At 54.8% G+C, this 6,918-nt stretch overlaps 1 long non-coding RNA gene and 1 other non-coding gene across 3 annotated transcripts; both read right to left on the bottom strand.

Moving 5' to 3' along the window:
- Positions 1-293: 293 nt before the first annotated feature.
- LOC112125658 lies at positions 294-3,027 on the bottom strand. Of its 2 annotated transcripts, none has more exons than XR_003899947.1 (3): positions 2,981-3,027; positions 1,364-1,475; positions 294-587 (listed from the first exon to the last, which is right to left on the bottom strand). It is a non-coding gene; the product is annotated as an uncharacterized LOC112125658 (long non-coding RNA). The 2 variants fall into 2 exon arrangements; XR_003899948.1 differs by lacking the exon at positions 2,981-3,027 and adding an exon at positions 2,824-2,876.
- LOC112125659 lies at positions 684-811 on the bottom strand. The gene has a single exon (XR_002909748.1). It is a non-coding gene; the product is annotated as a small nucleolar RNA SNORA38 (small nucleolar RNA).
- Positions 3,028-6,918: the final 3,891 nt, after the last annotated feature.

Below are 6,918 nucleotides of genomic sequence, written 5' to 3'. Positions count from 1 at the left end.
CCACCCCCCTGAGCCAGCCAGTCCCCAGTACTGAATGTGTTGGAATAAAGACACCTGAACAGCTCCGATTCCGGCTACCCCGTCGGTAACTCTCCATTCCGGTTAATCTGCCTCCGGTTCTTACGCACCCAAACACGGGGGGTCCAGGCACGCCTTTGTGGGAGGGCACCAGGCGCTAACATGGCAGCATCCCCTGCCCCACACCCCTTTCTACCCCACTCCGGAGCAGCACGCATTTCAAGATCACAAAGTTTTACCTATTCATTGCCTTGGTTTAACATACCAGACAAAGTTGTTCACCGCTGTGAACCGGTGACAAATGCTGCTCTCGCATTCCTACAGCCCTGGCTGCTTCCTGGGAGTTCAGCATCCATGCAGCAGGGTTTGCGGCAACTTCCTCTCCGGTGCGTTCCACCCCAGAGGTGGCTGCATTTCAGCAGCAGGGTGAGTGATCCCTGCCCCCACACCTTGCAAGGCATGCTGGGACCTTGCAGGTTTGGAGCTAGGAATCGGTTTCCCTGGAAAGCCGTATCGTCGTCATGGGAACTTCATGCCAAGGGCACCCTGCAGAGATGTCAGCGATCCTGCTGCAGAAGAGGGGAGATGTGCTGCATAAAAGGGGTACAAATAGGGCAAGGCCCCACTGCCCCACCCCGTGAGCCAGCCAGTCCTTGCAGGGGAAAGTGTAGGAAGTGACGATCCAGGAGCAGCCCAGGGAGCAGCTGTCCCGTTACTCGTTACTTTCAGTGCTTTGCCTCCGGTTCTTACGTGCCCACACAGTGCAGGGTACGGGCACGCCTTTGTGGGAGGCTATTGCAGGGTGTCCTGCCCCATCCCCCCGGGACATGGAGACTGAGATGGGACCCAGGTATCTGGGAGGGCAGTACAGGGCACTCACCCCTAGGGGATCAGAGACCAGGATAGGGAAGGGGACCCAGGTGTCTGGGCTGGCAGTGCAAAGTGCACCTGTTCAGGCTTCATTGGCTGAGGTTACTCCAGGCACCACCTAACAGACCCCCCTGCTTCGTGGGGAGGGAGGGAGAGTGGGAAGGAATGAACAACCCCTCAGTCTCATGCCCTAAGGACTACACCTCCCAGCATGCCATGGGAAAGCCAGGGATTAACCCTTTGATCACCCCCACCTCAGTGAGAAACAGGCAGCCTGCAATTCCTAGCCACAGTAAGTCAGAACATTCAAGGACACTTGGTTAAAACAGAACCCAGGAGTCCTGGCTCACCCCTGACCTTACCCTGACTCCCCTCCCAGAGCCAGGGATGGAACCCAGGAGTCCTGGCTCCCAGCCCCCCTGCCTTAACCACTGGACCCCACTGCCGTGGGGTATATAACTCTGTCGAGCAGTACCTGTCAGGGCTGATAGAGGTCCACGGTGATGGCAGGTATCTCAGACAGACCCCTCGGCTCGACGACCTGGAGATCGCTGGGTCCCAGCACGAGCCGCTCCGCAGTGGGCAGCCTGTGGGAATGCAGGGAAAATATAAGAGAAGCTGGAAACGATGACGGGGTGTGTGTGAGAAAAGTGATTAATCTATCTACAGTTAGTTACAGAGAGGAGCTGTGGGGGGAGCCCAGGGCTGGGCTAGCAGGGGGCTGCGGGTTGGGAGTGAGGGGCACCGGCAGAGCTGGGGGGGGGTAGTGTATAGCAGAGGCAGCCCCAGCCATAGGGACCCCTCGTCACTGCCCTCTGGACCCCAGTGAGCACATGGGACAGTGCGGGCCGGTTGGGGTGAGAGGGACTCATCCCAGAGCACACCCCATGGGGCATCCCTGTCCCTACCCCGGTATATCTCACACACCAACAACCATTAGGAGCACTTACCCAGATGGACTCGCTCACCCAGACACAGCACGTGGACACACACACACCTGTCTGTGTACACATGCACACAACCACAGCCCACAGACACCATACTGACCCACACACACAACCACAGTGCTCACACGCATCCCCTCACCCTCCTGCACAACCCACCACCAACTACAGCCCCAGTGACACATGGGTCCCTACCCACATGATCATAGACACAATGTCCACCATGTGCACAACCTGTATACACAGCAATGCATGCACAAATACAGACTTGTGTACACAACACACAATCACAGCCATAATCTACAGACATTCATATATACAACTAAAGAGCGAGACGTCCACATATGTATGTGCAATACAGTCAGACATAACATACATTCCTACACACAAATGCACAATAGACACACAACATACTTGCATATGCACAAACCCCTCCCTAAACACAAGTACACACACTTCTCCACTCCTGCAAACACAACCCTAACCACAGCCACATGCAGATCTGATGGCACAACACACAATCCTACGACTAACACATGCGCACCTGTACGCACCACCGCAACCCTGAACCCCTGCCACTGCAGGGATTTCTCCGCACTGGTTTGCGTTAAAACGCACAACTGCTGGGAGTCAACAAAACCCTTAATCTGAATGACTGAACCAGGCCCACCCGCAACACCAATCATTGAGGAGACCGTCTGTAGTCTGCCAGCAAAGTGAGACACAGCTCTGTGTGTGTGCATGCAGCACCCCCATCCACACAGAGTATTGTCTTTGCATGCAGCACCATCTGACACAAACCTGCACCCTTATTCACAACACACACAACCAGCCGCGTGCCTGCAAGACCTTAGAGGCTGGGGACAGGACCTTAGCGCCGCCCGCCCGCCTCGTGCACAACACACACACACACACACCAGCATTGTCCATGCAAGAACTCAACTGCCCGGCAACAGGATTTAACACAACACACACCCAGCATTGTCCATACAAGATCTGCGCTGCCTGCAGCTCTCTCATCCCAGTCCTGGGGTCTAGTCCCGGAGCCACCGGCCGCGGGGGGCGGCTTGTCTCCTTGTTCTGCGCCTGTGCAGCGCCTAGCACAGCCGGGGTCTAGCGCCCACCTACCCCCGGTGCAAACCACTCACTCCGCTGCTCTCGCTCAGGGCGGCCGCTCCCGTACCAGTCCCCAGGCTCCCCGCTGCCGGGCCAGCCCCGTCCCGAGCCGGTGCCCCCTGCCCCGGGTCAGGATGCCAGCGGATCCTCCCAGCCCCCTGGGCGCCCCCCGAGCTGCTTCCATGGCTGTCCGCGCCGCACAGCATGCCGGGAGGGCGTGAGCTCTAATAGCAGGCACGGCCCTCTCCTCCCATTGGCTGGCTGCCCCGGCCTCCTGATTGGCCGACAGGAAGGGGCACGCTGTGATTGGGGGACGCCTGTCTAGGGCTCCGCCCCCCTCCTTTCCCCCCGCCCTGGCAGGAGCTGGGCTGGTCAGTGAACAGGAAGTGGGGAGATGCGATGGGAAGTGACACCCCGTAGAGAGACCAGCCCGCTGGGGACCAGGGCAGGGACAGCCTGGGGGGAGAGGGACGGGCGGATATTAGGAGGGGGAGGGGGAATGGATGGCTGGGAAGAGCTGTGGGACAGGGATGGATGTGAAGGTGGGGGCAATGGGAAGGGTGTGGGGGGCAGACGGGAAGGGGTGTGGGGGGTGGATGAGTGGGAAGGTGGGGGGATGGGAAGGGGTGTGGGGGAATAGATGGGTGAGGAGGCGATATGGGGGGATGAAGAAATGGGAAGAGGGTGTGTGGGGGTGGATGGATGGGTAGGAAGGGAGTGTGGGGAGCTGATAGATGGACGGGAAAGCGTGGGGGGTGTGTGGATGGATGGGAAGGGGGGGCGATAGGGGGGGGTGGAGAGATGGATGGAGGCTAGCTGGATAGAAAAGATTTGTTGTATGTATTTTAGATGGAATATAGGGGGTCCAGAAATGCCCCCGTAACTGAATTCCTGCGGAACCGGTGCCCGACAGGCTTCGGGGTTTGGTAGCAGAGACTTTCGCCTGCTCGGCGCTCTGGCAAACACCCGGCGTTTTTGTTAACTTGTTGTCGAAGCTACAGAGAAGAAGGAAAAATGGTTCAAGCCTTGGCAACGTACAGCACCAAATGAGGCTGTCCTATAACCCACCTGGTTTTGTTCCCTTTAACTCGCCGTGGCAGGTTTGAGCAGGAAAGCCCCCTGATTTGCAGTGTCCTGGGCAGGGGCATGACTGTTCTCTTGGGGAACAGAGAAGAACGTGACCTGGGCTGGAGCTGTTCTTGCTGCTGCGGTTAAAGTCCAGTCCCATTTTCTAGCAGACGAACCAAGTCAGACACACGCACAAGGAGAGAGAACAGCAGCACCCCTGCAAAACGCAGCTTCTGTCTCTGTCTCGGAATTGGAAAAGGGTCAGGAAAGGGCAACAAAACTGATTAGGGGCATGGAACGGCTGCCATATGAGGAGAGATTAATGAGACTGGGACTGTTCAGCTTGGAAAAGAGACGACTAAGGGGGGATATGATAGAGGTCTATAAAATCATGACGGGTGTGGAGAAAGTAAATAAGGAAGTGTTGTTTACTCCTCATAACACAAGAACTAGGTGTCGCCCAATGAAATGAATAGGCAGCAGGTTTAAAACACACAAAAGGAAGTATTTCTTCACACAATGCACAGTCAACTTGTGGAACTCCTTGCCAGAGGATGTTGTGAAGGCCAAAATTATAACAAGGTTCGAAAAAGAACTAGATAAGTTCATGGAGGATAGGTCCATCAATGGCTATTAGCCAGGATGGGCAGGGATGGTATCCCTAACCTCTGTGCCAGAAGCTGGGAATGGGTGACGGGATGGATCACTAGATGATTCCCTGTTCTGTTCATTTCCTCTGGGGCACCTGGCATTGGCCACTGTCAGAAGACAGGATATTGGGCTGGATGGACCTTTGGTCTGACCCAATATGGCCAGTCTTATGTTCTTATGTTTTGACTCTCGCTTGCGACCTGGCGGTTGGAGAAACACGGGCCCAGCACACGGTCTGAGCAGCCGCGCGGAGACCTGGCAAACTCATCCCATGTTGGGCTGGTTAGAGTATTGCTTCCGTTGCTTCTCTGCACGCAGGCTCTCAGCAGGGTGCAGGCCTGGCCGGCTACGCCAGACGCTCCTTAGACAGGAGGCAAAAGGGGGGAGAGACGAGGGGAAAGAAGAGGGGTGGAAAAGGACACATGGGGAGAGAGGATGCCACCGCTTAGGGGCGTGATCTCAGCACGGCCCTTGGGTGAGAGCCGAGGCCTCCTCGTTCGGACTCATTCAGCGTTTCCGTTTCCCTTCTGTATTCGTGGTGACAGGCTCCTGTGACACTCACCCCCTCTACAGCTCAGCTCAAAATTCAGGGACGTGTGTCGGGCCAGTTATCACCGTGGGTGGGGGTGGGGGGAGAATGGATAGAGAGAGGCCTAGGGGGTGGATGGAGAGGGAGTGTAGGGGGCTGGACAGGCAGAGGGAGGGATGGGGTGTGTGAGGGGTTGGATGGATGGGCAGAAGGAAGGGTGGGGGGCTGGATGCAGGGAGGGAAGGAGGGGTGGGGGGGCTGGATGGAGGGAGATGTGGGGAGGGTCTGGGATGGATGGGCAGAAGGAGGGGTGGGGGGCTGGCTGGACAGGCAGAGATGGGGATCTAGACTTTATACTCAGAGCCCCCCCATTTCTGATCCGCTGCTGCCATCTAGTGGCCCTTCGCTCTCAGTCCACCCACAGCCCGGCTCCCCTCTGTCCCTCTGAGCCCTAGGCGCGCCCTGGGAACTCCCGGGTGCCATCATTGCCTCCGAGTAGCAGATCCCACTGGGGGACGCCCCAAGGACCCGCTCCCAACCCGGGGGCCCCTTCGTGCTTGCTCCCATCACCCTCTGCAGACTGGCTTGGGAGTCTGGCATATAGCTGCCCCCCCAGCTCCCATCAGACCCCCGCTCACCCCTGAGCCGTGGGGCACGTCGCTAGCGAGCCACAGCGCCTTGTGGTTCCCAGGCACCGCACCGTTCCAGCTCCACATCCCCGCAGTCTGCAGAGACGAGCTCCTGGGTAGCTCCTGGCCGCTGGAGGCTGGGGCCTGGACTGGCAGCTTGCTAACGCTTTTTGTTCTGTGTTTGTACAGCACCTGACACAGCGGGGTCGTGCTCTGTGATTGGGGGCCCAGGGCTCTAGTGAGTCACACACACTGTGCTCTCACTCCTCCAGGTGACCTGACTTCAGTTCTTGCTTCCCCTTCCCCCAGGGCACAAGGGGTTGCTCTTGCAAATTCTTGGGGGTTGGTGCAGGAGGGGGAGGGATTTTGCAGCTACACTTAGATCTGTATTTTGGGGGGGGTGAGTGTCACTGGGGTATATTTAGTTTAACAACAGGGATGGGGGCATTAGCTGAATTCAGCCCCCCACCCCATACACAGAGGCCAGGCTGGTTGAGATTGGAGGGATTTTTGATAGGAGGCAAAAATAATATGAGTATGAATGTCAATTATTAATAATACATAAAATCTAGCATTTATGTAGTGCTTTTCATCGGTCGATCTTAATAAATTAGTATTAAGAAAATAATTCATACTTATTACTAAGATGTACTATAAATATAGCATCATAAAATAGTATATTACAATATAAACGCAATAGTATAATAATTCCTAGTTGTCAAATAATGCTTTCCCTCAGTAGCTCTTAATATAATAACCTTAATAATAATATCATACGTATAAAATAGTGATGTGATAATATAACTGCATAATATAATAAAAATAGCATTCTAATATGAATACATTACCTAGCTCTCATATAGTGCTTTTCATCAGTGGATCGCAATAAATTAATGGTAATAACATAATTAATACTTAGTAATAAGATGTACTATCAAGATGATCTAATAAACAGTAAACTATAATAATGCGTAATTCTCATATTGTACTTCTCAGCAGTGGATTTCAATTAATAGCACGTTGTCTGTCGATCTCAGTAAATTAATTAATAATAGTAAATGACATGGTAATAAGAGGTACTGTGAATATAATC

Source organism: Terrapene carolina, unplaced genomic scaffold (assembly GCF_002925995.2).
Source record: "Terrapene carolina triunguis isolate 2854851 unplaced genomic scaffold, T_m_triunguis-2.0 Scaffold907, whole genome shotgun sequence".
In the NCBI taxonomy this organism is placed as follows: domain Eukaryota; kingdom Metazoa; phylum Chordata; order Testudines; family Emydidae; genus Terrapene; species Terrapene triunguis.
Note: the sequence above shows the minus strand (reverse complement) of the source record. Positions and strands in the feature narration are given on the sequence as shown.